At 47.8% G+C, this 22266-nt stretch overlaps 1 protein-coding gene and 1 long non-coding RNA gene across 2 annotated transcripts in view; both read left to right on the forward strand.

Moving 5' to 3' along the window:
* ANKRD1 (ankyrin repeat domain 1) overlaps window positions 1-22266 on the forward strand; it is a 209111-nt gene that overhangs the window by 139635 nt on the left and 47210 nt on the right. The gene's annotated exons all lie outside the window — the stretch shown is intronic.
* LOC308584807 overlaps window positions 18483-22266 on the forward strand; it is a 223025-nt gene continuing 219241 nt past the window's right edge. The window contains exon 1 of the long non-coding RNA XR_014007023.1: window positions 18483-18499. This is a non-coding gene — a long non-coding RNA (uncharacterized lncRNA). The remainder of the gene's footprint in view (window positions 18500-22266) is intronic.

The following is a 22266-nucleotide window of genomic DNA, read 5'->3' on the forward strand; positions in this document are numbered from 1 at the left end:
TTCTCTGCAAGCTTCTCCATTGTCTTTTGCCTACCTGTCTTAAGGGTGTATTTGTGTGTGAATAGGGTGAGCCTGTGACCTGGATTAAGGCAGTGTTTCCCAACGTTTTTTGGGCAAAGGCACACTTGTTTGATGAAAAAAATCTCGAGGCACACCACCATTACAGCCCCGTGACGTCAGCGCGCAGCGTCACGCCGGGAGGGACGCACGAAAGTGTAAGTTTCAATTTTTTTTCCTCCCCCTTGCCGGGGAACCTCCAAGCTTTGGGGGTGGGGGGGGGGGAGGAGGCAGCAAAGCGAGGCAGGAAGGAGAGCGCGGCTTGGCTGGGTGAGCTTTGGCAGGGGCAGGGAATGAGAGCCGCGAGGCGGGCGCTGCGGACGGAGGCGCTGCCCGCCGAGCTCGCAGGCAGCCAGGCAGGCAGACGGCGAGAGCCCTGCGCTGGGCGGCCTCTCCTCGCCGCCGCCGCCCCGCCTCTCGCCGCCCGACTCGCCCGCCTCCCTCCAGGCAACATCTCGCGGCACACCAGGCAACATCTCGCGGCACACTAGTGTGCCGCGGAACAGTGGTTGGGAAACACTGGATTAAGGAACTAAAAGTATTTACCATCACAAAAGAGTGGCCAGGCTGCCCAGGTAAAGCAATCAGAGACCATTAACAGATATCTAGAAACAGGATTTCTACTGTGAACACGCCACCTTCAGTGATGTATGTATGATGTTTTGGGGGGTGGTCTTGAGCTACGGGGTGGGCAGTTACAAAAGTCTATATAAGGGCTTGCGCACCATTGTTTGGGGTTCCTCCTCCCTCCTGTGTGTGGTGAGGACCTTGTTGCACCAGTTTAATAAAGATCAGGCTTACTATCTGCGTTGCTTCTCAATATTCTCTGGCTGGCCTCTGTTATTTTCTCCTACTGATAGGGAACCCTGTTAAGGACTCTATACAGGCTCTTGGACACCCCATAAGGGAAAAGGAGCAGGTTTTTTCCTATAACATAGTCCAATAACATGTGGTGTTGGAGCAAAGCTGCCTGAAACCCTGGAGGGCTGCTGACAGTTTAGACAATACTGGGCTAGAAAGACTGACTTCGTATCTTTTTGGTACCCTATATTGTGAGATTGCAAGGTCTTAAACCTGAAAAATTCCAGCAACAAAAGAGGATGGTTATTATTACATTTAGATCCCACCTTTCCTCCAAGGAGCTCAAGGTGTCATGCATGGTTATTCCTATCATTTTATCTTCACGACAACCCTGTGAGGCAGGCTAGGCCATCCAAAGTTACACAAAGCAACTGATGGGTAGGGCAGGAAGCAAAATGGAGGGGGAGGAGAGTTAAAATTAGCTTCTGGCTTTGAGGGTACCACCTATGCTGTAGTACCCTGCTTGCCTAAATAGTCCACCAGCTGCCCCCAAGGGCCAGTCCATATCCACCAATCTCTAAATAGCCCTAGCCTTTAAATACCTGGTGCCCTCCAGTAGTTCTACATCAGCTTCACCGAGCGTGGGGCACCCAGTTAAGAGCATAAGAGTGGGGGGCTGAAGTAATACAGCCCTCCCTTGCACTACCTTTCAAGACGGAGAGTGTAGAATTCTTGTCCCTTTCTCCTTCACCAGCCAATATGTGCAAAAGGAAGGAAGCACATCATGGCTGTCGCTGTCACAGTGATCTCATTGTCAGTCATAGCACAGCCCTGTCACTCATGGCCCAGTAGAGTGGAAGACAGAAACAGTGTTGATGGTTGGGTGGGAAACTGCCAATGCATTCCCCCCCCAAAGGGCTAGAAACTTATTTTTAAATGAAAGCTGACAAATTAGGTTGGGAAATGCACAGGAGAACAGGATAGTATCACCAAGAAAGGGGGTCGGTGCAGGGAAACACTGAGCAGGAACAGTTTAGTGCCACTCATGTATCCTGATCCTCTGTATATTTCATCAGAAGTAAGCATTGGAGAGTATTGAGAGCTGAACAGTAAAGAAGGCTGATCGCTGAAGAATTGATGCTTTTGAATTATGGTGCTGGAGGAGACTCTTGAGAGTCCCATGGACTGCAAGAAGATCAAACCTATCCATTCTTAAGGAAATCAGCCCTGAGTGCTCACTGGAAGGACAGATCCTGAAGCTGAGGCTCCAATACTTTGGCCACCTCATGAGAAGAGAAGACTCCCTGGAAAAGACCATGATGTTGGGAAAGATGGAGGGCACAAGGAGAAGGGGACGACAGAGGACGAGATGCTTGGACAGTGTTCTCGAAGCTACCAGCATCCTGAACAGAACGTAAGACGCGACGGCGCTTCCGTGCATGCGCGTGACGTCATTTTGAGCGTCTGCACATGTGCGAGCGGCAAAACCCGGAAGTAACGTACTCCGTTACTTCTGGGTTGCCGCGGAGCGCAACCCGAAAGCACTCAACCTGAAGCACATTCAACCTGAGGTATCCCTTCCCTTGCTTCAGTTCTAGGCAACACAATACCCTCCAGATGTTGTTGGACCCCCAGTTATCATCAGCCCCAGCCAGCATGGTCAGTGGTCAAGGCTGATGGAAGTTGTTGCCCAGCAACATCCAGGCAACCAATGCAGACAACCAATGACACTGAATGCTGGGATTTTCAGGACAGATAAAAGAAACGACTTCTTCATGCAGTGCATAGTTAAACTATGGAACTTTGTCCCACAGAATGCAGTGATGACCACCAACTTGGATGGCTTTAAATGAGAACTGGACAAATTGGTGTAGGATAGGGCAGTCATGGCTACTAGCCACAACGGTTGGAGGAAGGACTGCTTCTGAATAGCAGTTGCCGGAAACCACAAGAGGAGAGAGAATGCTTTTGTGCTTGGGTTCAGCTTGCAGGCTTCCCACAGGCACCTGGTTGTGAGAACAGGATGCTGGTCTACACGGGCCATTGGCCTCCCTGCAGGCTCTTCTTACATTCTTGTGGAGGGCAGCATGTTCACTAAACATGCCTTACTTCATCTGGCCTATAAACATACAGAGGTACCTCGGGTTACAGACACTTCAGGTTACAGACGCTTCAGGTTACAGACTCCGCTAACCTGGAAGTAGTACCTCAGGTTAAGAACTTTGCTTCAGGGTGAGAACAGAAATTGCGCAGCGGCCGTGGGAGGCTCCATTAGCTAAAGTGGTACCTCAGGTTAAGAACAGTTTCAGGTTAAGAACGGACCTCCAGAACGAATTAAGTTCTTAACCTGAGGTACTGCTGTAGACATATCTACCTAGAGACAATGCTGTGCTTAAGATTGCCAACATTTACACACAAACACACAAGCATCTTGACATGCAGAAGCTGAGCATGGGAAGCTTTTCCTGGCATGGAGTAAATGTAATGGGGAAAGCTTAGCCTACTTAATTTCTGCACGGCTAATGTTAAAAGCCATAGGAGCGGGGCCAGAAAATGCTGCCAACCCTAACAGCGCTAAAAGGAAAGGGTAGGCTTGTTTTCAAAACATATGGAAAGGCCCTAAGAGTGCTGGCTGAAACCGTGTGGGATTTCTGACCTATGTAAACAAAGGTGGCTGATTCAGAATAACTCTTAAATCAACAGCTTCTGAAGCATTCCTGGGGAGTTTTAGCCTTTGGGTAAATATTCAGCTGAGAAGATGCTTAGCTGTTTGCATAGTTTTTGTTTGGTAAAAGCATTAGCAGCAGGCAGAATCCAGCCAAAGTTAATACGCTCAAAACAAAACCCATTAGTTTCAATGGGAAAGTTTAGCATGGGGGCAAGTGCTTCCTTTCGAAGTGAATGGGACAAACAGCTCAGCTTTCAGAGGATCATGTAGCTTGTACACTTCATTAATTTCTTTGTGCTTATGGTGAACGGAAACCATTCCTCTGTAGCCAAATTTTACAAGAAGGGCAAATTGTGGCCATCGGCTGGGTGAGGACTGCAGGGCCTGCTCCCTTCCAGGGCCTTCTCCAACTGGCCCAGGGGGCGTGGCCCAGGCCCTTATTTGGAACAAACTTTTGGGGAAGCTGGGAAGTGTTCTGCAATTGCTTCCCTGTTCCAATGTGTTTTAAAATGTCCTCAAGCAGTCGGTGTCAATTTAAATTTGTATTTCTTTTTTTCCTTTTTTCTCTTGTTGGGGGTGGGTGGGTGTAATGGATATTTGGTTGGGGATTAATTTTAGTATAATTGTTCTGTTTTTGTTTTCTGTTGTTTTATTGGTTCTGTATAGTTTGTGTTTTGTTTTTAAGGGGCGGGATCAGGGCTGCCTGGGAGTGAGGCCCCAGCCAACACGATGGCTGGGGCATGTTCCACAGGGGGGGGAAGCACTGGGACATCCGATCTCGGTGATCCTGGGCAGGAGGCGGAGTTACGCTAAGACCAGACTATGTCATTACCGAGGAGGCAGGTTTAGTCGTTGTTTGAAGACTATCCCTGCCTCCGGGTCTGGCCTTGACCAGATGGATACTGGAATCAACAGGGGAAACCCACATAACCTGAAGGTGTTGCTGTGTAATGCCAGGTCAATAGTGAATAAAACCACTGCCATCCACGACCTGATTGTGGATGGAGGATTTGACCTGGCATGTGTGACAGAGACCTGGTTGGATGAGGCAGATGGGCCTGTCCTTGCTGCCACTTGCCCACCAGGTTTCTCTTACGCACAGCAACCCAGGTCATGTGGGCGGGGAGGGGGGGTTGCAGTGATTTTTAGGAAGTCATTAGTTTGCATCAGGCGTCCTACTGGGAAGACCCAGTTTTCTGAGTGCATGTTCTGGAAGTTGGGCAATAGGGGCAGTACAGGATTCCTTTTGGTGTACCGACCTCCCCGCTGCACCAAGGATTCCCTGTCCGAGCTGCTTCAGGTCGTGGCGGATGTTCTCCTGGAGACACCTAGTTTGGTTGTCCTAGGGGATTTTAACATCCACGCCGACACGACCTTACAAGGGGCCGCTCGGGACTTCGTGGAAAGCATGGCCTCCATGGGGCTGTCCCTGAATAAGCTGGGCCCAACTCATAGTCATGGACATGCCTTAGACCTGGTATTCACCTCTAGAGACGTGGGTGATCTGACACTAAGTAAAAGTGAAACCAAAGAAGTGCCATGGTCAGATCACTTCCTGGTGCAACTGGACTTCTCTGCGACCCTTCCCCTCTGCAGGGAGGTGGGACCAATTCGGATGGTCCGCCCCCGCCACTTAATGGATCCAAATGGTTTCCAGAGAGTGGTAGGGGATGCTTTATCCCATGTTGATGGCCTTTCAGCTGATTCCCTGGTGGCCCGCTGGAATGCGGAGTTAACCAGGGCTATCGACTGTCTGGCTCCGAAGCGCCCTCTCTGATTGCATGGAGCCCGGACAGCCCCGTGGTTTTCTTCGGAGCTGAGGGCGATGAAACAATCGCTGAGACGGCTAGAGCGTCGGTGGCAGAAAACTCACTCCGAATCTGACCGGACACAGGTTAGAGCTCAACGTCGAGCCTACCAAGTGGCGATAGCGACGGCGAAGAAGACTTTCTTCACCGCCTCTATTGCATCTGCAGAAAATAGTAGCAGGAGACTCTTTCAGGTGGTCCGCAATTTAACGGAACCACCTTTACCACCGGGGCCTTGTAAAGACCCCAAGATCTCCTGCAACGATTTTGCAAAGTTTTTTGCAGATAAAATCACTCATATTCGGAAGGAGCTAGACACCACCGTGGGAGCAGGGCCGGGGCGGGAGAGTGCTAGAGCCCTGTCTGGTCAAGTTGCATGGAATCAATTTCAATCCGTTACCCCCGAGGATGTGGACAGGCTGCTTGGACGCGTGAAACCAACCACCTGTCTCCTTGATCCTTGCCCATCCTGGCTAATAAAAGCAAGCCGGGAAGGGCTGGGCGATGGGCTCTGTGGGGTGGTGAATGCTTCCCTCTGTGAGGGAACATTCCCAGATCCGCTGAAAGAGGCGGTCATTAAACCGCTTCTTAAAAAACCATCTTTAGACCCGGCCAGTATGGCCAACTATCGCCCAGTCTCAAATCTTCCATTCTTGGGCAAGGTGATTGAGCGTGTGGTTGCTGAACAACTCCAGGCACGCCTGGAGGATGCGGACCATTTGGATCCCTTCCAATCAGGGTTCAGGCCTCATCATGGGACTGAAACTGCCTTGGTCGCACTGGTTGATGATCTCCGGCGAGCTAGGGACAAAGGTGAGAGTTGTTTCCTAGTTCTGCTGGATCTCTCAGCGGCCTTTGATACAATCGACCATAACATCCTTCTGGACCGTCTAGAGGGGTTGGGAGCTGGGGGCACTGTTATACAGTGGTTTCGCTCCTTCCTCCTGGGCCGTGTTCAGAAAGTGGTGGTGGGGGATGAGTGTTCAGACCCTTGGGCCCTCACTTGTGGGGTGCCTCAGGGTTCCGTCCTCTCCCCCATGCTTTTTAACATCTATATGAAGCCGCTGGGAGAGATCATCAGGGGGTTTGGACTGGGTGTCCATCAATATGCAGATGATACCCAGCTCTACCTTTCTTTCAAATCAGAACCAGTGAAGGCGGTGAAGGTCCTGTGTGAGTGCCTGGAGGCGGTTGGAGGATGGATGGCGGCTAATGGATTGAAGTTGAATCCTGACAAGACAGAAGTACTGTTTTTGGGGGACAGGGGGCGGGCTGGTGTGGAGGACTCCCTGGTCCTGAATAGGGTAACTGTGCCCCTGAAGGACCAGGTGCGTAGCCTGGGAGTCATTTTGGACTCACAGCTGTCCATGGAGGCGCAGGTCAATTCTGTATCCAGGGCAGCTGTCTACCAACTCCACCTGGTACGCAGGCTGAGACCCTACCTGCCCGCGGACTGTCTGGCCAGAGTGGTGCATGCTCTAGTTATCTCCCGCTTGGACTACTGCAATGCGCTCTACGTGGGGCTACCTTTGAAGGTGACTCGGAAACTACAGCTAATCCAGAATGCGGCAGCTAGACTGGTGACTGGGGGCGGCCGCCGAGACCACATCACACCGTTCTTGAAAGACCTACATTGGCTCCCAGTACGTTTCCGAGCACAATTCAAAGTGCTGGTGTTGACCTTTAAAGCCCTAAACGGCTTCGGCCCAGTATACCTGAAGGAGCGTCTCCACCCCCATCGTTCTGCCCGGACACTGAGGTCCAGCGCCGAGGGCCTTCTGGCGGTTCCCTCATTACGAGAAGCGAAGCTACAGGGAACCAGGCAGAGGGCCTTTTCGGTGGTGGCGCCCGCCCTGTGGAATGCCCTCCCATTGGATGTCAAGGTGATGGACAACTACCTGACATTCAGAAGACATCTTAAGGCGGCCCTATTCAGGGAAGCTTTTAATGTATGATATTTTAGTGTTTTTTAGTTTCTGTGGAAGCCGCCCAGAGTGGCTGGGGAAACCCAGGCAGATGGGCGGGGTACAAATAATAAATTATTATTATTATTATTATTAAGCATTTTCTTATTACTCATGTACGCTGCTGTATAGCATATAGCTGAATGGAAATATTTTATGTGTAAAGAGAGGTTTGCCCCCCCCCATTAAAGCCTATGAAACCCAGTTGTTAGGATGAGATTGGCCCAGGGTGGTCCAACCTCTCAGACCAAGTAGGCCGCAAGAGTACCGGTACTCGACACAGAATCTGCAGGCCACACACTGGATTAAATTTCCATATTGTAAATTAAAAGTGTTTCAATATAGTTCAATATAGTTAATGTTTTTAATAGGCACGGTTAATTGAATGCATATAATTAAATACACAGATTTAATATAGTTATTTATTAAACAAAAGTTAGTGCAAAAATATTTTAGCCACCTCCACACCCTCCCCTCCTCACAGGACCCCTGGTGCCATCGCAGAATGCGCAACCATCACAAGAAGTCTCGGAGGAAGGAGCTTCCACTAGGTATTTGGTTGGCCAATGTGGGGACAGAATGCTGGCCTGATCCAACAGGCCTCTTCTTAGGGAGCTCAAGGCACCGTTCGTAGGACTCCCGAAACCCAGTCCTGCTTAAATTCGGAAAGCGGACAGAGACACTTTCAGAGACACCCTTAAACCATGCCATCTTATGAGCCAAAATGACCCCTTATTCCTTAACTAAACCTAAATGTTGGGGCTATTCTATCAGAGTTATTTCCCATGGTGCCCAGAGCACTGAACTGTGTCTCAGGCTATAACGATCTCTGGCAGCCAAGCAGCCTGATAAGCAGCAAGGAATCTCCGTCAGTTTTATGTAAGTTTATTTACAAGAAAAACACATCCAGACACACACAAAAGAAAAACACATCCAGAGCATGGCATTCCGCACGCTCTCGTTAACAGTATAGTTGCTCAATCTGACTCATCGTCCCTCCCCCAACAGGAAGGCTGCCAAAATCCCACCTTTCTTCTTCTTCCTTTCTGTTGTTCTCTCAGCTTCTCCAGTCTCCTTGTTCTGGGACTGATTGGCTGGCCTGTCTCTTCTCCAGAAGACACAGCCTTAGACACTGGCTTATCTGCTGGTTGCCTGGCAAGGCTTTGGCCAACTTCCAGCTCTTCCTCTCCTTGGTAGTTAACCATGTCTTCCTTGGGAAAGAGGGGGGCTGGGCTGTCCTCTCTAAACTCTGACAGACAGCTCTCATTTGCAGAGTCAGCCCCTTGCTTGCTCAGCTCAGTTTCTGAGGCTGACTCTTCTGCTGCACTCGGGGGGGGGGGGGCGTTCCTGACACCAGCTGGCGAATTGTTCTTCTAATTATACTACCACCTTCACTTCCTCCACTGGTGGAGTTTTTGACTGCTCTGTGGGACTCTGTTCCACTTCCCAACATTTACATGTTTTCTCTAAGCAACAGATCTTCTCATTTCAGTACTTTGTCATCACCACGAAATGACGGACTTCAACATCTGCGTGTACCATCTATTCCTATGATGATACATGTCTTGAAAGATCAAGCAGCGCTAATGTGGTTTTACAACTACAACACTTGCGGTTGGTAAAGCTTTTCATAGTACCGAGTGCAGAAAAGGAGCGAAGTGCGGCTTAACCAAAACATAGGAACAACCAATTTGCCATCTTGCTGCTTACATACCAAATGTGCCTTGCCATGAAATGTCCATGAACATATTTTGTTGTTGTTCTTTAGTCGTTTAGTCGTGTCCGACTCTTTGTGACCCCATAGACCAGAGCACGCCAGGCACTTCTGTCTTCCACTGCCTCCCACAGTTTGGTCAAACTCATGCTGGTAGCTTCGAGAACACTATCCAACCATCTCGTCTTCTGTCGTCCCCTTCTCCTTGTGCCCTCCATCTTTCCCAACACCAGGGTCTTTTCCAGGGAGTCTTCTCTTCTCATGAGGTGGCCAAAGTATTGGAGCCTCAGCTTCACGACCTGTTCTTCCAGTGAGCACTCAGGGCTGATTTCCTTCAGAATGGATAGGTTTGATCTTCTTGCAGTCCATGGGACTCTCAAGAGTCTCCTCCAGCACCATAATTCAAAAGCATCAATTCTTCGGCGATCAGCCTTCTTTATGGTCCAGCTTTCACTTCCATACATCACTACTGGGAAAACCATAGCTTTTACTATACGAAACATCTTACCCATTAATTTAATAAAAATATGTTTATGCGGCTATATCACACACAAAAAACCAAAGTGGTTTACAACAGTAAAAATAAGACAAAACCATACAATAAAAGCATAAAAGGTTAAAAACAAGTTGACAACAAAGATCAGCAACCCATTGTGGGGGCTGCACTCTTAACTGCTTGCATAGACCTGGTGGAATATAAAAGTTTTTGACAGGTGTTTGAAAGTTAGCACAGAAGGCACCCACCGAATCTCAAACTGGCAGGGTTTTTCGCAGGACCCAGCCAATGACACTAAAGGCTCGATTTCTTGTTTCTGTCAAACGAGCCTCACCAACTTGGAGAGGTGAGCTCAGTGCCTGAGCTGAGATAGAAAGGTTCATGTGACCCCTGAGGAAGGAGGAAGGGCATTCTGCAGTATATGTCAAAAAGAGCAGAATGAAATCCAACGAAGCAGGTAACTTAAGAGGAACAATCTCCTCAGCAGAATTGTTGTGGGTGGAAATACCAATCCCCAAAAGTCATGTTGTACTTGTGGCATGGCCAAAACTTTGAGAGTGATCTTGAGATGCAGAGAGAAATCAAGAGAGGCAGCTAAAGAAGAAAGTAGTTTAATAGTGGATGATGCAGCTATAGTCACATGGATGGGTAAACAATTGACCTGTGAGAAATTGATCCTTTAGAACCAGCTAGGGGGAAGGCAACCCGGAGTCGTGTCCATGGTTTGATGTATGTTTTCTCAAACCAGTTGGCAACAGTGACACCCCAGCCAAAGTTCAGCATATATGTAACTGGAAAGGTGCCCACAAAGTCCAACAGAGTCATATTTAAGTTCAATAGAGGGAAACCTCAAAAAAATGAAGGAATTTGTTAAGAGGAAGTTAAAAGTTGAAAGGGAAGCTCAAGACAGTTCAATGTCTTCAGGGCACTTGGAGGTTATTTAAAACCGCAATAAGAGAAGCTTAGCTAGAATAGTATTGGGGAGTAGGCTGTATGCCTTGTCCTTTCTAGTTCCTGGATCCAGCAAGTTTTAAAATCTAAGGAAGGATTCAAATTGTTGGAATAGCCAGACAAGCTTATTGATAATGACCCCCTAAATATGAGTCATTAAGGTAACAAAGGAAATGGCTCTGTGCCAGATTAAAAAATGTGTTGGTTTCCCTTCTCTAGTTATGTAATGGGTACAAAAATGAAATTACTAAGATAAAATGTGCATAAAATGCATATATTAGTGAAAATAATATACAAAAATGTATTATAGTAAAGAAAATATAAATACTAGGGAAAATAAGTTTTGCAAAAATGTGTCTATTAGGCAAAATTTCATGCCAAAAATGGCATATTAGGAGAAATTTGCACTTTCCGTACATGCTGATGACCTTCAATGAGGACTTTATAAAACAAACCCATAACAACTGTTGTGGAGAACTGAATTTAAGTTTGGGGAAATGAGAAATAGTGAGAAAGTGAAATTGACAGTTTCACCTATCCCCAACTTCAGCAGAGTCTTATGTTTGCAAAAGTGTTGTGGTTCTGGCTGTCTATATGGAGTAAAATTAATAAAGTACTTCCATATCAAGCAAGGAACTTGTTTAAGTATGTATGCACATGTATGTGTGTGCTTGCATTATCTGGTGACATTGAAGAGTCACATTAATGTTTGCTTGGCACAGATTCCTGCCTTTTAGTTTGGGGTTTCTAGGTAACTTTGGTGTGAAGTGAGAAAATGTTTGGAAGATGATAGATAGATAGATGATAGATGATAGACAGATATGTCTGCAGTTCTGTTGGTGCAAGGGACTTCCATGTAAGCAAGGTAATTTACTCTCCCTTTCCTGTCTCCTCTGCCCCCTGTGTGCTCTCAAAATCAGCTCCGGAGGGTTGAGATTTGAGAGACCCTCTAGAGCAGATTTTGGGGGGTGGAGGTAGGAGAGGAAATGGAAGTCCCATTACACTAGTAGAACCCCACGGGTATAGCATTGGAGACAACATATATTTAAATCAAAAGGCTGTCTTCCTTGTGCATTACGTATGTATATTACATTACGTATCTCGGAATTCTCTTTCCCAGGATCATCTTTCTGTTAAGTGCTGAAATTTTTCCATTTGCGCTAGATTTATGTGACCAAAATCATGGTTCTGGTGTGTATGTGTGTGTCAGGGAACTGCCATCGGAGCATCAGGTGGTGGAGGGGCTCAGGGAGGAAGAAAGAGACTCAACAGCTGAAGCAGGAACCAGCAGGGGGAGGAGTGGATCTCTGAGGGAATGCGAGCAGGAGGGAGGGCTCAGAGACGCTTCCAGCGAGAACAGTGGGGAGGTATCTGAGTCTCCCATAGGGAGACCCACACCTCGCCGGAAACTGTCACGCCGTGAGTCCAGGAGACGCGTTTCCGTTAAGGAGCTTCTTTGCTGGAAGCGCTTCCGCAGACAGCCACTGTCAGACTCTACGAGTGACTAGAGCAGACATGTTTGAGGAGCTCTGTCACACACAGAGGTTTGTGGAGCCGCACAAACTCTGAGGGAGCACGATTTTACGCACAAGCAGCTAATCATCCCATTACAGCAGTCTGACAGTCTCTGTACGCTGCCTGTGCAGGAGAAAGCATCATGAGCGACCCAGCCGAAACCGGAGGAGCAGGGGTTGGAGCTGGTCCAAGCTTGGAAGAAAGATACCGAGCGTTGGAAGTCCAACTTGCGCTGCAGACGGCGAGGCTTGAGGAGAGAAGGGCTCAGGATGCAGACAAGAAGGGGAGAGCCACTCAATTCCCCAGAAAGGTACCAGGATTGGTGCAGAAGTTTGGGGGGGGACCCCAAGGATTACCATGCCTTTAGGACAGAGATGCAATATGCCATTAATGTGCAGTTTGATGAGTTCCCTGATGAGGAATCGCGAGTTGCTTTCGTAATTGGGCATCTTGAGAAAGGGGCGCGGGACTGGGTTCGACCCCTAATGGCAACGCACAATGACGTCCTAAAGGACACGATGAAGTTCTTTCGTGCAATGGATATCATGTTTTCCAGCGATATTGAGGAAGGGGTGGTGCGCAGACAGCTAATGGCTTGCAAGCAGGGAAGCCGATCTGTCCGTGAGTACTGGACTGAGTTTACCATGCTGGTTCACAGATTGGGTTGGGATTTATCGGCGGCACCCATTCAGATGCTATTTGAAGAAGGTCTTTCTTCGGCTGTGAAAGACGAGCTGTCCCGGAGCCCCAGGGTGGTGTCTATGGATCAGCTGACCAAATCTGCGCTGACCATAGGAGCGCGTCAGGAGGCAAGAGCCTTGGAGAGGCGGGAAGGGAGAGGGGAACGTTGGAAGGAGTTCCGCATTCCAGACATTCCTGAGCCAGCTTTCCCGCCGGCAGAGCCGATGGAAATCGGAACAGCGCGCGCGCGCGCATTTTCAAAACCCAGTGAGGGGGCTAAGAAGGAGGGAAAGGGCGCCCGGAAATGCTATCTCTGCCAACAGCCAGGCCACTTTGCCAGAGTCTGCCCCCAGAGGAAGGAATGGCAAGGGATGGTGGGAGCTGTTGAGGGAGGAGAGCAGGGAGAAACAGAGCAGGTAAAAGCCAACGCCTGGTTGCCACAGTCGGGGCACTGCAGCCAGGCCAAAGAGCAGTGAAAGTGCCCGTGCCAGAAGCTCCTCAACCTGCTCTAGTGATTGAAGTGTCGCTAGAGCTGCAAAATGGACACCCCCTAAAAATAAAGGCGCTGTTGGACTCAGGCAGCTCCTGCAATTTTATGAGCAAGGAGTTTGCTGCTGAACACCAGATACAGACGATCCCTTTAAGCAACCCCCTGCAGGTGACCACGATCGATGGCAGGGAGTTGTTGGGAGGAGGAGTCAGCTTGCAGACCGTCCCAATGATAATGAGGGTGGCAAGGCACACAGAACTGATAGCGTTTAATGTGGCCACCTTGGGAGGCGCTCCCATTATTTTGGGAATGAGCTGGCTAGCGCTACATGATCCGCTGGTGGGCTGGCATCAAAGAGTGGTTTCCTTTGGTTCAGCACATTGCTTAGAACACTGCAAAGGGGAAAAGGGTTCAGCAGGGGCCCAAGCCACCCTAGCAGGGACTGAAGTAATGGAGAAGGTGAAGGTACCACCACAGTATGCAGATCTCAGCGACGTGTTCAGCGAGAAGGAAGCTGACCAACTACCCCCGCATAGGCCCTTTGATTGCCAGATCAATTTACTCCCTGGAGCACAGCTTCCTGTGGGCAAGTTGTATGCCATGTCAGACAGAGAAATGCAGGAGTTGCGAGAGTTCATTGACAAGAACCTGAAGAGAGGCTTCATCAGAGAGTCCAAAGCAGCGGGGGGTAGCCCAGTGTTTTTTGTGGATAAAAAGCACACGGACAAGCCGAGACTTGTATGTGATTTCAGGCGGTTAAATGCAGTGACAGAACCAGTGGCTTTCCCTATGCCCAGGATTGATGATATTTTGACCAGGGTGAGGAAGGGAAAGATTTTTACAAAGCTGGATCTAAGGGGGGCGTACAACCTGATACGTATAAGGAAAGGGGATGAATGGAAAACCACCATGTTTACCCCTTTGGGGGCATTTGAATATCTCGTTATGCCTTTTGGATTACAAGCAGGCTCAGCGTGCTTTCAATCTTTTATGAACCACGTACTGGGTCCTTTGCTCTACAAGAATTGTGTTGCCTTCCTAGATGATGTGTTGGTGTATTCGGAGAATGAGGAGCAACATGTGAGAGACGTCAGAGAAGTGTTGAGCAGGCTGCAAGCCAACAGGCTGTGGGTGAAACTGGAGAAGTGTCAGTTTCATACCAAGGAGGTGGAATTCCTGGGGTACCGCCTGTCAGACAAGGGATTGGCCATGGATCCCGTCAAGGTGCAGGCAGTGCTGGAATGGAAAACACCCAAAACCAAGAAGGATGTGCAGAGGTTCCTAGGGTTTGGAAACTTTTATCGTAAGTTCATCCGAAACTTCGCCCACCTGACGGCGCCCATTACGGACTGTCTCAGCAGTAAAAAGAAGTTTGTATGGACGGCGGAGGTGGAGCGAGCGTTTGAGGAACTGAAAAGGGCCTTCGCCTCTGAAGAACAACTTCTGCATGTGGACTTACAAAAGAAGCTGAGGGTCGAAACAGACGCATCAGACAGAGCCATAGGGGCGGTGCTTCTTCTGCAGCCGGGGAAGGAGGAGTCAGAGTGGCGACCGTGTGCCTTCTTTTCGCGAAAGCTGAACAAATCCGAGAGGAACTACATGGTGTACGACCGGGAACTTCTTGCTATTCATGAGGCTTTCCGGAAATGGAGGCACCTGCTAATTGGTGCACAACATAAGGTGCAAGTGTGCACGGACCATAAGAATCTAGAGTATTGGAGAACTGCGCGAGTGCTCAACCAACGGCAGTTGAGATGGGCCCAGGAGTTCTCCAAATTTAACTTTGAGATTTGTTACGTGCCAGGCCCAGAGAACGTTAGGGCGGACGCTCTCTCACGCAAACCTGAATATTTGGAGGGGGAGGGAGCACCCGAAGAGACCCATGTCATTCCAGAGGACCGCTGGGTGTGTGGGGCGACATTGGTGGGGCAAAGGGAATTGGTAGAGGGAACGGTGCATGATGAATACGCCCAGGACAAACTCAGGGGTCTCAGGAGGGAGGGAGACAAACCCGGGGGTTTTGAGGAGAGAAACGGGGCATTGTACTACAAGGGAGCGTTATATATACCCGAAGGGGAATTGAGGGAGAAGGTACTCAAGCAACTGCACGATAGCCCCACAGCAGGGCATTTTGGGCAACACAAAACCATGTGGCTGGTTACCAGGGAATTTTGGTGGCCCAAGGTCAGGGAAGATGTGCGGGAGTATGTGAGAGGGTGTGAACAATGCCAACGAGCCAAGGGGGAGAGGCGGGCACCGGCAGGTTTATTAGAACCACTACCCACACCTGAAAGACCGTGGGAAGCAGTGGCAATAGATTTCATGACTGATCTGCCAAGGTCTAGAGGGAAAACAGCCATCATGGTTGTGGTAGACCAGTTAACTAAAATGGCCCACTTTATAGCCTGCTCACATGCGGTCACAGCAGAAGAAACAGCTAAATTGTTTGTAGAAAATGTGTTTAGGTTGCATGGCGCCCCCTTGAGGGTGGTTTCAGACCGAGGGAAACAATTTACTTCCAGGTTCTGGAGGAAGCTCATGAGCTTACTGCATGTAGAGGTTAATTTCTCAACGGCCCGTCATCCAGAAACCAACGGGCAGGCGGAAAGAGCTAATGGTGTTCTCCAGCAATATTTGAGGTGTTATGTGAATGACAGAGAGAATGATTGGGTGGAGAAGCTGGCGTTGGCAGAATTTGCCTACAACAATGCAGAGAACGTGTCCACGGGGATGAGCCCCTTTTTGGCTAATCACGGGTGCCATCCCAGAGCCTTCCCAGGGGGGGAAGGGGAGAACTGGAGCGTTCCAGCTGCAGAACAGTTCGTTGAAGAAATGGAAGCGATCCATCGCCAGCTCCAACTCAACTTAAACAGGGCTAAGGAGGAATATAAGAGGCAGGCAGACAAAAACAGAAGGGAAGGTGAAAGCATTAGGGTGGGGGACCAGGTGTGGCTGTCAACCCAAGGGTTGCCATTCAAAGGGGGTTGTAAGAAGTTAAGACCCAAAAGGCTGGGCCCATTTGAAGTCATGCAGCAGGTCAACCCAGTGGCTTTCAGACTCCGGTTACCGAACCACATGAAGCTGCACCCAGTTTTCCACAGGTCGTTGCTGTCACCGTATAAAGGGGACAGAGAAGGGAGGGTCACTAGGGGGCCAGCAATGGAGGAGAAGGAACACAGCTACCATGTAGCGGAGATCCTCGATTCCAGGTGGAAGGGAGATCAAGTAGAGTATTTGGTAATGTGGGAAGGGGAACCGGAGTCGGAAAACACCTGGGTTAGGGCAGAGGATGTCAATGACGAAGTTTTAATAGAAACTTTTCATCAGAGGTTCCCACGTAAACCTCAGCCTGTAGCGAGGTTCCGGAGGAAATACTTTGCCACCACCGACGAAGAAGAGGAGTTGGAGGGGTTCACAGATTCCGAAGAGGAGGAGGATTCAGCGAGCCAGGACGGCGATCGATGGAGGGAATTGTTCGAGACGTCTGAAGATGAAGAAGATTCTTTTCGGGGTTTTAACCCTTCACCTCCCAGAGGAGAGGAAATGGGAGGGGGTGAGGGGGGCCCTGGAGGGGAGGTGGATGTCAGGGAACTGCCATCGGAGCATCAGGTGGTGGAGGGGCTCAGGGAGGAAGAAAGAGACTCAACAGCTGAAGCAGGAACCAGCAGGGGGAGGAGTGGATCTCTGAGGGAATGCGAGCAGGAGGGAGGGCTCAGAGACGCTTCCAGCGAGAACAGTGGGGAGGTATCTGAGTCTCCCATAGGGAGACCCACACCTCGCCGGAAACTGTCACGCCGTGAGTCCAGGAGACGCGTTTCCGTTAAGGAGCTTCTTTGCTGGAAGCGCTTCCGCAGACAGCCACTGTCAGACTCTACGAGTGACTAGAGCAGACATGTTTGAGGAGCTCTGTCACACACAGAGGTTTGTGGAGCCGCACAAACTCTGAGGGAGCACGATTTTACGCACAAGCAGCTAATCATCCCATTACAGTGTGTGAAAGTTTGGTAAGTTTTATCATAGTATTGTAAATGACCCCCAAGTCTTTGGAATACAGCTGGCACAGTTCTCAGTAACTTAATTCAAATTAAAATAGGAATCAAGTTGCTGTGGGTAAAATAATAATAATAATAATAATAATAATAATAATAATAATAATAATAATAATAATAATAATAATAATAAATAAAATAAAATAAAATAAAAAAACAGTAGGAGGGAGTGCAGATGGAATAATAAGGAAGGAAGTACAGTATATTGGATCGGCATGTAGCTAAAACTTTTCCACTTGGAGATGTGGCTGCTGGATGCAGGCATTGCCAGATTTTTAAAGCTATGAGTCAATTTCATTCACAAACCCTACAAGAGGAAATTGAGACATTTGGTGCCCCCTTTATTCTACCAATGCTTCAGAAATCGTGGGTAGGAAATCTGTTAATTGCCTTAACAAGGTGGTGGGTTGTGATGTGCCATTTTTAATTACTTCCTTGCCTCTGCTTTCTGTAGTTCTGCTTGCTTTGTGTGCTTACTTCTTTTAGTGGGGCAGGGCCGGCCCTACCATTAGGCAGAAGGAGGCAGCCACCTCAGGCAGCTGGATTTGGATGCTGTGCAAGGTCAGTTAATTTATTATTATTGTGTTCTTATTGCCAGAAGAGGGGAACTTCTTGTGGGATTTTCTGCCTCATCTTCAGCCCTTCTAAAATCAATGTGACTTTAACAACAATCCTTACTTGGGAGTAAATCCTCTTGAAGTCAGTGGGACTGCCTTCTAAATAAATAGGATTGGGTTGGGTTGCGTATTGCTCTGCTTCGGGTTGGATCTTGCCCACTGAATCAGTAGGAGGCTAAGCATTATTTTAACCTCTCCCATTGAAATCAGTGAGACTTTAAAGCATTCAGTTCAAACCCTAGTGTTTTCTCTTCAGATGCCAGTTTCTAATGTCTTATTGAAATAAATGTGGGTAACATACAGTATGCCAACCCTGCAAAGGCAGCAATCAAAATCAGTTTAGCAGAGGTAGTAAAGAAAGTTGTTTTTTTTTTAAATAATTATAATAATAAAAAGTCTAAAACAGGGTTAGCTCAAAGACTAGTAGCTTTTTTTTTAAAAAAAAGCCCAAACCCTGCATTTTGAATCCAGCTTAATCTTCAATAATTTAATTGCACCAATGAATCAATTAAAGCTGGCAGCCATGATTTAAATCCTTATTGATGGGTCTATCAAATAAAGCGGCACCACTCATAATGCAAATTGTTTTCACATTTCATTTAGTTACTTCAGCTCAAAAAAACACAAAAACAACAACACATGAATAAAATGATGATTGAATGAAAAGCACAGTACAGTGGTAGCTCGGGTTAAGAACTTAATTTGCTCTGGAGGTCCGTTCTTAACCTGAAACTGTTCTTAACCTTAGGTACCACTTTAGCTAATGGGGCCTCCCGCTGCCACCGCGCTGCCGGAGCACGATTTCTGTTCTCATCCTGAAGCAAAGTTCTTAACCCGAGGTACTATTTCTGGGTTAGTGTAGTCCGTAACCTGAAGCGTCTGTAACCTGAGGTACCACTGTACAGTGGTGCCCCGCAAGACGAATGCCTCGCAAGACGAAAAACCCGCTAGACGAAAGGGTTTTCCCTTTTTCGATGCGCTTCGCAAGACGAATTTCCCTATGGGCTTGCTTCGCAAAACGAAAAAGTCTTGCGAGTCTTGCGATTTTTTTCGCTTTCCCCCCTTTTTCTAAGCCACTAAGCCGCTAATAGCCTTTTAGCCGCTAATCCGCTAAGCCTTTAATAGCCGCTAAACCGCTAATAGTGCTAATCCGCTAATCTGCTAATAGGGTTGCTTCGCAAGACGAAAAACCGCTAGACGAAGAGACTCGCGGAACGGATTAATTTCGTCTTGCGAGGCACCACTGTACTCAAAAGCAGTTTTGGCAAAGTCCTGCTCTCATATGTGGACTTAGAGAAGTAGTTGCCCTGCTTAAATATGCTACAAATATGAACCTTTGTAAGTTGTAGGGCAAATGCATTTACATTTACATGGGGCTTTTAGTTAGGCTGCTTTTAAAGTTGATGCTCTGTTTCAATCTGCTTTTTGTTGTTGTTGGGTATAAGCAACCTTGCTAGCCTCCAGTCAGTAGAGAGCAGGGTTGAGACTAACAGATAGTCAGGGAAAATGTCTTTTAGTGGAAAACCACCTAAGCTTCGCCCCCTCCTCCTGCTGCATTTCTTTCTTCTTCCTCTTTCTTGCACAAGGTGCCATGACGGTGGCTCCAGTCATGCAATGTAGAATCTGAAACCATTCTCATGAATATGAAGTGTTGTTGTTGTTGTTTAGTCGTTTAGTCGTGTCCGACTCTTTGTGACCCCATGGACCAGAGCACGCCTGGCACTCCTGTCTTCCACTGCCTCCCACAGTTTGGTCAAACTGCTGGTAGCTTTGAGAACACTGTCCAACCATCTCGTCCTCTGTCGTCCCCTTCTCCTTGTGCCCTCCATCTTTCCCAACATCAGGGTCTTTTCCAGGGAGTCTTCTCTTCTCATGAGGTGGCCAAAGTACTGGAGCCTCAGCTTCAGGATCTGTCCTTCCAGTGAGCACTCAGGGCTGATTTCTTTAAGAACGGAGAGGTTTGATCTTCTTGCAGTCCATGGGACTCTCAAGAGTCTCCTCCAGCACCATAATTCAAAAGCATCAATTCTTCGGCGATCAGCCTTCTTTATGGTCCAGCTCTCACTTCCATACATCACTACTGGGAAAACCATAGCTTTAACTATACGGACCTTTGTCGGCAAGGCAATGTCTCTGCTTTTTAGGATGCTTTCTAGGTTTCTCATTGCTTTTCTCCCAAGAAGCAGGCGTCTTTTAATTTTGGGACTGCTGTCATCATCTGAGGTGATCATGGAACCCAAGAAAGTAAAATCTCTCACTGCCTCCATTTCTTCCCCTTCTATTTGCCAGGAGGTGATGGGACCAGTGGCCATGATCTTCGTTTTTCTGATGTTGAGCTTCAGAAGTAACTGTATGTAAAACTCCCCCCCCCTTTAACAATGGGACTCTGATGTATTTTGTTTTACCTTTTAAAGCACTGGTCTTCAAATTGGTCCCGAAATGTATGTTTGGGTTAAAATAGGGTTGCCATACTTCAAAAAGTGAAAATCCAGACACAAAGGTGGTTGTGCTTTTTTTTTTTTGAGAAATCTATTTTTTTCAAAAATGAGTTTTTGAGCTATTTTTAATGAAATTCATCAAAATCGACACTACTGGCATGGGCTGCCATATGTCCTGATTTTCCTGGACATTTCAGGGTTTTCCGCTTGGACGCTACTTATGAGGGCTGAATACCAGCTTTGTCCAGGGAATTCTGGACGTATGGCAACCCTAGGTTAAAAGGGGGTCCTGCGTCTGAAAAAGTTGAAGAACTGTCAGTCATCTGATGTCACCGGACGACCCACAGCAACATTTTGCCTTTGTGGGCCAGGAATGTCAAGAGGTAGAAGAAGATTCTTTGGCATCACTATCTCGAATTCAAGCCAGTGATGCGAAGGGACAGTTTTTCCTTTACTGGTGGGCTTTCATTAATGCATGCTGAGGAAGAGCCTTTGCTGGTGCTTCAAAGAAAGATTCAAGAGTGCTGTCTGAGAGTGCTCCCATGCCTTCCTTTGCATCAAAAAGTGGACATTTCTTTAATTTGGAGTCTTTTCCTGTCACTCTGCAAGTCTCTGCTTCATTGTAGCTGCAGCTTCCCCACATCTGATGCCATATAGGACAACCTGATGCAGGTAAACCTCCACGGCCTGCCAGAGGTTCTGCAGTCCTTGTTTATGTATTGAATCTGTACATTAGGAAGCAGGCCAGTGGTTCTTCTAGAAAGCTGATACAGTGGTACCTCAGGTTAAGAACTTAATTCGTTCTAGAGGTCTGTTGTTAACCTGAAACTGTTCTTAACTTGAAGCACCACTTCAGTTAATGGGGCCTCCCGCTGCCGCCGCGTGATTTCTGTTCTCATCCTGAAGCAAAGTTCTTAACCCGAGGTACTATTTCTGGGTTAGCGGAGGCTGTAACCTGAAGTGTCTGTAACCCGAGGTACCACTGTACTTCTGTGCAGAGAGTACAGATTATGAGCAGACAGCTCTCCCTACTGCAGCCAGTGTTTTCCCCCTCTTCCTAACATGACCTGAGCTGTGTTTTTGGCTTTTCGAAAACTCCCTCCCGCCCCAGGCGCTTGGCATGTTTATCCAGTCAAATGTTTATTAAGTGCCTTTTTTAAAAAGCCAATCCTTAAAATAATAATACTCGAAACAGTGCTCTGGGCAGAATCCCATATATTTTTTCTGGATTAAAACTGAAGGCACCATTTCCTTTGGCACTCAGAAAGAGTACAGAAAACTGCCTTATAATGAATCAGACATGTAGCTCAGTGCTGAAGGAGTTCTCCAGGGTTTCAGATAGGAATCATATGCATGCTGAAATATACTCAGAGTCGCAAAGTGATTTCATGCTCTTTATTCAGCTCATAGTGGTGAGGAGGAATGAATGAAAGTCCCCTCAAAGTATCTGCTTTATATACATTATTTACACAATGGGCTGCACATGATTGGTTAATTCTGGAATTCTACTGTAAGCCAATCAGGTTGTGGATTCACTTATATCTGGAGCATGATTGGGTGGTTCCTGCCAACCAATCATACTGCTGCATTGTTCTTGGACCAATCAGACTGCTGCATTCTGAATCCTATTGTTCTAGGACCAATCAGACTGCTGCAATTTGGATCCTATTGTTCTAGGACCAATCAGACTGCTGCAGTTTGGATCCTATTCAACTCAGTACACATAACACATGCGTATCTGGAGATGTTGGGGATTGAACCAGAAATCTTCTGCATGCGGATCAAGTGCTCTGCCCCTGAGTTGTAGCTCTTCCCACCCTCTTCTCACAATTGCACCTGTATATTTTCTTGATCAGGTTCCATGACAAGGGATAGAAAGAGATGCAGTGAAGCTTCCTTTCTAAGTAAACCTGCCACATTTCCATGGGAGGCTTCGGATAAATAAAACTGGTGATTCCTTATAAATCACCAGAAACACCTATAAAGCTATCACTGTGCACAAGTCTCCATGGACTCC

The sequence above is a fragment of the Podarcis bocagei genome, assembly GCF_964188305.1.
Source record: "Podarcis bocagei genome assembly, chromosome: 4".
NCBI lineage: Eukaryota > Metazoa > Chordata > Lepidosauria > Squamata > Lacertidae > Podarcis > Podarcis bocagei.